Source organism: Morone saxatilis, unplaced genomic scaffold (assembly GCF_004916995.1).
Source record: "Morone saxatilis isolate NCDOM2014 unplaced genomic scaffold, NCSU_SB_2.0 Contig15, whole genome shotgun sequence".
Classification (NCBI taxonomy): Eukaryota; Metazoa; Chordata; class Actinopteri; family Moronidae; genus Morone; species Morone saxatilis.
The window spans coordinates 4,648,313-4,658,144 of record NW_023339707.1 but is presented as its reverse complement, the minus strand read 5'-3'; the positions used below and the strand labels follow the sequence as shown (position 1 = coordinate 4,658,144).

The 9,832-nt window shown below is 43.3% G+C and overlaps 1 protein-coding gene across 2 annotated transcripts in view; it reads left to right on the top strand.

The window, feature by feature from the left end:
- Positions 1-81: 81 nt before the first annotated feature.
- LOC118324207 (plexin-A1-like) overlaps positions 82-9,832 on the top strand; it is a 255,757-nt gene continuing 246,006 nt past the window's right edge. For both annotated transcript variants that reach the window (XM_035656416.1, XM_035656415.1), the window contains exon 1: positions 82-230. The gene's annotated coding sequence lies outside the window, so the exon portion shown is untranslated. The remainder of the gene's footprint in view (positions 231-9,832) is intronic.

Genomic DNA, 9,832 nt, shown 5'->3' with positions numbered 1-9,832 from the left:
TCTCTCTCTCTCTCTGTCTATCTAGCAGGGGATGCCGGAGTCTAACCGCAGCTCTCCTCTCATTCATGCTGAGCGCTGCTCTCCTGTGCGCACGGAACTGCAGAGCTGAGCTTTGGAACCGGTGCTGCTGCTGTATGACAAGCCCGCCGGGAATGGAAATGTCTTCTGCTGCAACTCTGACATCCTAAAAAACATGCCAAGCAGGACGGACGTGAAGTGCGGTTTGATCAGTAAGTACAGCCAAACTTTTTGTGGTTGTTAATCATCTCCCCCTACTCGTCTTGGAGATTTTTTTCCCCCCGCATCCGAAATGTTGGTGACATTCCTCTCCTTTCCCCGCCGACCCTCTCCTTCCCTTATCCCCTCCTTGTCCTCCTTCATATGCCTTCCGCCGATGTCTCTCTCCCGTCTTCGTCTCTAACATGAGCACACATGGACCAGCCTGTGCAGCGGGAGAAAATCCTGCTTTCCGTTGGTTCATTTTTGCGCTTCGGAACATCGCATGGCTTTGTTTTGCGCACACGGGGAGAAGCGGCATCAAGGCGCACGCCGAGGGTTGCGGATGAACTCTCTCTGACATGAGTGATTTTTCTGGTGGAACTGGTCAAGTTGTTGAAGGTGAAGGATTGCCTTACCTCACTTGCAAGGATTTTGCGGATTCTGGAGGCAAAGTGGCAGCATGAATAGGCTGTTAGTGTATGAGCTCCACAGGGGGTGTTTTTATCTCCCACATGCTGGAGCTGTAATGTTTATATGGTACATCTGAGATCGCAGGAGTATTATAGGAATGTTGCTGCGATGGTTTAGTGATGCCATTAGTCTAGCTTGAATCTTATAACGCTTCTGGTGAGCGCGCTGCAGGCACACAATAATATTGTTGGAGTTATTTGATTTGTGGCTGCTGCTGATTCTTTTCTTTAAAATAGGATTGAACCCGGTGTCATCTGCGCTCAAGACGCGAATTTAACTTGAAAACACTCTTTGCGTTCACTGTGCGCGTGCATGTGCGGATATATGGAGACCACGATTGTGTGTGTGTGTACAAGTTTGTGCATGTATGCAGCCGTGTGCCTATTTGTACTTGTTAGGACGCAAAACGTGAATGTTTCAAAGTGTGTGTGATGTTTGACCTGTGAGTCTGCGGGCTTGTGAGTGTTTTTCTTTAGGGATGTGTGTGTGAGCGCATGCATGTGCAGATGTGTGCGTGCGCGTGCCCCTCACCCACCCACACATACACACATACACACACACACACACTCACAGCATCATCATTTTGGAGTCGCATCAACGTGCTCTGACAGTTTTGTGTCACCTTATGAATTTTTGACTTGAAATGCGTAGGTGAGGCAGACAGGCTGATTTTGAGAGACTACCGGGCGCCAAGCCACCAGTTTGGCTGCCAAGCACATAGGAGAAAAAAAAATCTCTTTAGGTTATGTGTATTTGTGTGTGTGTGTGTGTGTGTGAGAGAGAGAGAGGAGAGAGAGTCTTCTCTTTGCATGTTCTGAATCTCCTCTCATCTCCTTCTCTCTCCCTTCTTATCTATCTCCAGGGTGAACTTGTGAGGATGTGTGTGTGTGTGTGTGTAGGTGTGTGTGTGTGTGTGTGTGTGTGAGATGATGTGGGAGCTGTGGAGGAGATGCAAAGAGATGTATGGGGAAGAAAGACTTCTCTCCCTCTCTCTTTAAGTGTGTGTGTGTGTGTCATGATGTGCCTGTGCTGGGACGCGTTGATAAGGCAGAAACCCTGAACATCACCTCCACTTTGGGGCTGAGGCGTGACATCCAAAGTGACTGCATGCATGGCTCTGGTGACATAATGATTGTGGAACATATTAGCTCCTCGTACACCCGCAGACACACACTGCTTGCAGAGGCTTTTAGCCCGAAATTAGTCGGAATCAGACTCCGGCGACAGCGGCGCTGCATGTGCTTTGAGCTTCCTGTAACCTAATTACCTAGTTTATTCTTGGAGTCTTTTATTATTAATTTGTTCTTAGAGGAGATCATCCGTTTTCTTCCCGCTCTCTATGTATCCACCTTTCTATGTATTATTCTTTGGATGTTGTAACCAGGGTTCAGTCATGTTTAAATGAAGTTCTAGGATGACACTTCCCATGTGATAACATCGGTGGTGTTTAATCACATGTTTAAAGCAACCACATCCTACTTACTTGCAGTTTTACAATCTCCAATGAATATGACTACACTTATGTAATATTTATATAGGAACTGATAGTGTGTTTGTGGTACTAGTGATAATGGATATGGTATCATACAGTCCCTTTAGGTACACTAGATAGTTTAATGGCAGTTTGATGTGATTTTTTGTTAGTTTTCCAAAGCTTTGCTGTCATTATTTCACACTGTTGTATCCTTTAATATTAAATGATGAATAATTAACTGCATAGTTCTTTTTTTATAAGGGGGTATTTAGGTGAACAGTCTCATTCTTGCATTCAAGGATGCGACTTTACTGTGTTTTGAAGTCTGTTCCTTCTGGAGATTCCTTGACATTGAGTTTTATGAGCCTTATTATAAGTGAGAATAGCAGGAAATTGTTGTGTTTGTGTGGAAACACCAACCGCCACAGGGAGCGTGTGTGTGGTTGGGTCCAGGTTGGTGTGGGGGTGGTGTTGTGTCAGCGCTCTCAGCCCTCAATGGCTCAGACCCCGGCTGAGCTGAGAGCTATAGACGATCGACGATGCACCCTGCGGTCCGTCTGCGTCGAGCTTCATACTTCAAATGCCTGTAATAAATAAAGCAAAAGAGGAGAGGTGGCAGTAAGAATGGCAATAAACCAGATTGATAAAGCACCTTTAACTCATTCAGTTCGAAAACCCCCAGAGGAAAGGTGTGATATGTCCATAGGATGTAATGAAAATGGCATTTAGCTGAGGGTTTTTTATTGCCTTCAGAGTCGACATTTGAATGCTGTATCGGTGGCCCCAGCGGGAGCTGAAGCACTGATCCAACAGTGTTAGAGCCATGCTCTCGTCTATTGAGCTGCTGATGACTAGACTGCCAAGTAAGCTGATATTACATGGCAAAATACCAGTCTGAATCCCACCTACAATAAGTTGTTTTCACCACTTCTGTAAGGCAGTTTATCGGATTAGCTCAGACTGGCATGTAGATCAAATAACAAAGCAATAGACCACTTAAGATAAAAATATAATAGATGTTATTACTACTACTACTTACTACTAAGGCTTGTCAGTAAAACATTACCGCAATGTTACATACTCAATTATACCCAAAAGGCATGAGGTGTTGATGGGCATCTCTCTCCCTCTCCTGGCTAAATCTAGTCTTTGTCAGTCATTTCAATGAGGAGAGTTCATTTTAAATATGATACCAATATTTATTGGAATAGTAACAGTCCACCATTCAAGAGCACCTTCATTAAATGTAGGCCCAAGGAGATAAGAGATGCGACAGGACTCCCTCAGAGTATAGATGCTGTAGGTGGTGGAGTAAAGCCAGTAGCTGAAAACCTCTCAGGAAGATCTGCCAGAACAATCTAGAGATCAAAGTGATGATGGCAGAGAAAGTGGTAGGTTGCTCAGGATCAGGTCTGAAAGTCCAGGCAGCATCCAACAACCAGTCGGCTCAAGGAATGTGGGCAGAGAGACGAGATTGGATGACGTAGGAGTTTGTGAATAAGACAAACTCTGACAGGAAGCAAAGTGGAAGAGATGGAGAAGAATTCAACAGTAGAGGAATAAAAGCAACTTCAGCCAAAGCTTCAGGGGAAGCTCCAGGTAGCCTGGTTTGTGAATACGTGAGAAGACTGGGAACTGGGATGCCCCCAACTGGATTATGAAAGCACACAGTAAAATGAGTAGTTTGTATGCACGTAGAGTTTGTATCAAGCAGACAGTATCAAGCATTGCCCAATGTCCAGTCATTTATATCAAAGAATATTTTAGTCTCTTGTTGTATTGGCTCCAACATGAGTATTACTGCAGCGGATGAGCCAATTTGTCTTGTTTTTTGCTTCTTTTTCTAATGAGCCAGTGACAAAGTGTTTACAACTTCCAATTTCTGTCTGAACAAAATAGACAGAAAGAAGTGGATGAGAGCATAGAGAGAGAGAGAGAGAGAGAGAGAGAGAAGTGGAAAAGAGAAAGATGAAGGGATGGAGCTTTTAAGTTTCCGGCATCTTTTTGATGCAGCCTCTGCAGTGAAAGGCCAAGGCAGATCAAACAGGGCAGGCAGATTGAAATAGTTTCTCTTGTAAGGGGAAGAGACGCTCCAATGCTGCACAGATGTGACAGGTAACTGCAAGACGGAGGTGGCAGCCGGTTTTGCACGCCGCCTGACTGCAAACACTCGCTTCCCAAGTTCAAAATAGGATGTTTTTGATTGTTGTTAGCATCCGCGTTTGGTATTTTCAAGTGAGACGAATGGCGTGTGGGTGGGCGGGGGAGTTATTTCCTATCCTAGTGTGAGCAAGGATAATTCTGCCGTTGTTTTGTCAGCAATTAAAAGAATTTCAGCAACACCATTTTCTTCTGCTGCTGCAGACCATACAGCTTGTGTTTGTTGTCCCAAATGGCCAATTTCTGCCTTATGTTCTGTGCTGTCTGAACAGTCGAGGCAGCAAAATAATCTGTGTGTGCTAGTGTAGCCGAACAAACCCACATAAGTGAACTTGTCTGTGTTTCCTGTGCTTCTCCGACATTAGTCCAATCAGCACGTCCCCACATTTCTCACACACACAGACGCATGCTCGGACATCCTCCCTTTACCCTCCTTTTCTCCTTGTATATATTTAGTGCTGGGCCAAGGTCAAAGTTAGTGTTTCGTTCTTGTTTTTTCCAAACATGGCTTTTAGATGCAGATCTGTCTTCTGTTATCTGTAGTGGTGGTTAGACTTTCCCCAGGCCATGGTGGGATGTGGGAGGGAGGAACAGGGGGAAATGCAAAAAACGGGGGTGAAAGGGAAGGATACTGCGGGACCATGACTACTAGGCATCCTACGCTTTATGCTTAATTTGAAGAACAATACCAGCTTTTATTTTCTGCTAACAAATCTCAAATTTGGCCTTATATCAGCAGGAAGGGTTGTGATGCAAGCCAAAAACATTTTCCGACACTACACTGAATTGGTTTTGGAGAGGAATAGGTTTGAAACTGAGCCCCTGTAACACCGACGAGTCCGGCTTTCTCATAATGTGGAGCACAGCGGTGCTTATGAAACAGTTAGAAGTTTTCTCACCTCCTGTGGGGAGAGAAGTTTATCTGTAGCAGTTGGTAGGAATGGGAACGACTTTTGTGTTGCAACCTGTTAAGATGCACAACTATAAAAGTGTTTTACTTGATCTAGACACCTGCAGGTGAGAGAATAAAACAGAAGGAAGAATGGGGGATTTTTGGGCATCACAGTGGAGAGCGAAGGGGATGAGGAGGGATAACTGAGGTCTGTGAAGGCGAGTGGCGGGTGAAAGTGGTAATATACAGTGTGCGCCTCTATCTGGGATTGCTAGTAAGGCTCATTGAAGGAGGGAGGGGAGTAGAGCGGATGAAAGAGGCAGAAGAAATTGGAATGCTGTTGGGGTGAGGAGGTCAAAAGGGAAGGTAATGACAGATGTTACATTTCTTAGCAAACTTTTGGGTAAACAACTGATCGGGAATTGAAGAATCTTTCAAAAACTATTAGGCCGTGTTTTTGTTCCTTGGTGTCCTCTAATGTAAGCCATATCATGCTGTCTGAAGACAAACAAATGGTTATATTTTAACCCACCATATGATGAAATCTAATCCAACAAACTCTTAAAATAGTTGGATATCTAGCTAGTGATATTTGTTTTGCTCTGGCCTCTGTTGCATATGAAGTAAAGGAGGGGAAAAAAATAAACAAGAGAGAAAGAAACAGAACATTAAAAGAGTAAAGTCATGGAGAAAATGTCCGAAGCAAGGTTTAAGAAATGAGAACGGAAAGAAAATAATAGAGGAAGAGAAGGGAACCGGAGGCAGTGAGGCAAAGAGAGAGTGACGGTGTTCCTGACAATGTGACTCAGATGAGAGGACTCGGAGAAGGAGAAGGGGATGGATAGGAACAAAGGAGGCTGAGGTTGTGCAATTCAAATTCTGGTCTTTCTGGAAGTGATTAGGAATTTCAAGAACAGGGGAGAGAAAGGGAAGTTGGAAAGAAAGACATGAAAGGAGACATAGAGACAGAGTGACTCACTTGATGAAACAGGCTTTGCTGTTTTTGGTGATTTTGAAGGCCAATTTGATTAGGCCATTTAGTCTATATAGTTGATATCAGTCTTCCTAGATTTGCATTATGACAGTACCTTGAGTCTTTTATTACAGCACTGTAAGGTGTTCTCAATTCAGACATTGCCAGTGTGGACCATATGGGACTTTTGGGAACCACAGTGGAATTGATGATTGGATGAATCATCTTTCCAACACCATCTATCACGAACTTTAACCAATCACATCAACCAAGCACATAATGCAGTCAAACTCTTACCAAAGCCAGTTGGGAGAAAAGCAAAAACATCTTTTCCATCGAGAAAAGCCTTCAGTGCCGTCCTTTGCTCTTCTTTCAAGTTCTGATATAACAGCATCTACACTAACCTTTATGCGCCCACCCACATAGCTGCCAGCACTCCATCAAAGGACACTGATTGGTCTGGTACCAAGATTGAAGCCTAGCAAGATGGATTCACGTGTGATCTTGCACATCCAGTTGCTTATATCTGTTGTAGCAGCAGGGATTGCCATATTGAGAGAGCCTCTCCAGCATGAAGAAACACTTACTAAGAGAAACAGAAATACTGTGTAGCATACGTTTGTCTAAAATACAACAGTATACTCTATTGGTCAAAATAATTTTTTGTTGTTTGAGAGACAAACAACTGTACAAAATATAGGCGGTTCTTGGTATCCTAAAAGTCACAAGTGTAACTTGTAACTTTCATTACAATGCCAAGCTAGGGCTCACTCAACTGTTTGGTTTCTCCTGCTGTGAAAAACATAGCAATCCAGAGTTCAGTCATTCTCTACACTGTGCGACCACACAAAGCTCACCAGGAGTCCAGCCAATATTCATATCCTGTTTTCAACCAAAAAAAAAAGAAAAATGAAAGAAACAGACCATAACAAACAAAAACCAGCATTTGTATGATTTGTGTTTCATCGTGCTGCCAAAAGAAACAATTTGCCAGCTGGGGAAAAATATAAGGTAAACAGACAGTGCCATCAATCTTGTGTTTTAAACATTTTGAGAGGGATCCTGGCAGGTCCCACTTGGCCCTGCTGTGAGGAAACTGCGGTAAAATGACAGGAATGACAGGCAGTGCAGGAATGCTGAGTCAGTGAGCACAATGACACTCCCCTGATCATCACGCACACACATGCCTGCGCGTGCACACACACACACACACACATACACACACACTCAGGCCCATCTCATTTTGTTGAGTGCTTAGTCAAACACAAACCTGCATGTGTGAGGGAGGGTTAGCTGTAAGGTTTTGTGTGTGTGTGTGTGTGTGTGTGTTTGAGAAATAGGATCAGAGAACCATATGCGATGCGTCCTCTCATGTGTCTCTTGGCTCTCTTCATCAGAAGTGTAGCTTCCAGGTTCAGCATTTTCCTCAAGGACACCCCAGCAGGTGTTTTTGCATCCTCACGCAGTCCCAATGTGACATCACATAAAAAGTTTGACATTATTGCTTTGGACTTTGATCAGTTAATTGATTTTGCACTAAATTGGGCAATGGCACTGTCAGTGTTCTTTTGGGAGTCAAGCTTTTGGTGCAGGTGCATTAGTCCAACATCTCCAGATGACATGCATCTTGCTCTAATGGAAGGAGGAGGAAGGAGAGGAAGGAGAACTGCAACATACATGAAGTGCCTGGCTTGAAGGCAACTGGCTTTTTGCTTTGTCGTGACAGACAAACTTCTTTCTCAAGTTGAGAAATTAACTTTCTCTGCTCAGTTTAAGCCTCCTAGAGTGAGGTTATGCCAATCCAGCTCCGTTTACTTTCTTCCTTTTGTCTTTGTATGGGATTGTGCCAGCTTTAAATTTACCTGCACTCTGCCTGACAGAAGGATATGGCTGATAAGACACAGAGACGGTGTAGTGTTGATAGTAAATGTTTCCATTCCCCCACAACAAAGTAAACCACAGGGTCAAAAACATGTTGAAATCCATTTAAGGCACCTTGAGGTTTTCTGTTTGAAAGCAGCGCTCAGTGCTCAGGCCGTTGAAATTGCCCCGCGTATCGCTACCTTTTATAGGGTGGTGATGCATGGGAAACCATTTTAAGGCAATGCAGACGGGCAATTTAGCTCTTAACAGACGCGGGGGGTTGCAAATGGACCGAAATTGGAGAGAAAGTGTTGAGTTTGGTGGAAGCAGCAGTGACACAACAACGGAAGAAGCTTTTGTCTAGTGAGATGAATTTACTCAATAACCTCTGCCTAATGGGGCTGTCTATTATTTTCTGTTTTTGTGCCTATCTCTATTTCTCTCTCTCCTCCTTTCTCTACAGCTTAGGTATTGTGTGCTATTATTTTGTGTTATTTTTCCCCCGTCCCTTTATTCCCTCTCTGCCTTGCTCTGTCTACTAAATTTAACCCTTTAATCCTTAGTATCCACAGACGCGTATTGTAGCATCAAGACACAATACTGTCCCATGGACTGAATCCTTTTTTAAAAGTGTAAACACGCTACAATTATTTGCATCTGACTTGTAAACTCATGTAATTATATTGTTTATGTAAAGGATTTCACTTTTTAAATGTTTTTGGACAGTCCAGTCTCAAGATGCTTTTTGCTCTGTCTTGGATTTGTCTCTGTCTCATGGTTGTTTTCATTCAGACTCTCAGAATTGGTCTTTGGTCTCGACTGAGTCCAGTTAGCCCCTCTGCTTTATGGATGTCATACAGTATGTATGGTCCAGGCTAAAATATGTCATTCACTTTTGGGGGGATTGCCATGAGATTTGGTGCAGACAAGATGACACCTATATCCCTGGAGATCCCCTGAGCCTTTCTCTAGCTCCACCACAAGGTTGGTTTCGAGTGAAATTTCTGACCAACTTTTGGACGAAATGTCAGAAAATTTGACATTCACGTCCCCCTCAGGATGAACTGCAATCTCTAACTTTCCCCCTGGTGCCTCATCCAGTACCTTGCTTTATGACCAGATACCTGCAAAACTAATGAGGTTCCCTTCAGATTCAGTTGTATTTAGTGTTCAGTGTTAATTGGCAGATATTATTATGCTGACATGCTGAACTTAGCTGGAGAATGAGGTAAACATAAACTTCAGCATGTTAACATTGACATTGTGAGCTTGTTAGCATGCTGAATTTAACATTTGGTTCAAAGCTCCACTGTGTTTAAGTACACAGCTTGCATTGCCGTAGACCCATAGTCTTGATTATCTTATCCTGGACTGTCTGTCTCCTGGGTGTTTTCATTCAGTCCTGTCATGGTCTCGGTCTTTGGTCTCAATGGAGTACAGTTGTTTAGATTAGTCTTTTTTCCCTTTCCTGCCTTTCTTCTGCAGAGCCACTGGTTACTCTTATATCAGGCAGGAGAGGTTGCTTTGCTGGACCCCACAGAGAAATTATGCAATATCACATCCGCCATTCACATGTGGAATGCTTATCTGTCTGTGTCTTTGCCGTTTAACAACCAAGCATCCTGATTTTAGAAATAAATATTATACTTTCATTGCCAGCCTGTTTCTTATCACTTTTTTAAAATTACTTTTAATCATGATTTAAAAAAATAATAGAAACATTGTCTATGTTTCCTAGCATTTTCCTAGCATTTCAAAAACCAAAGAGTACTGCAACACA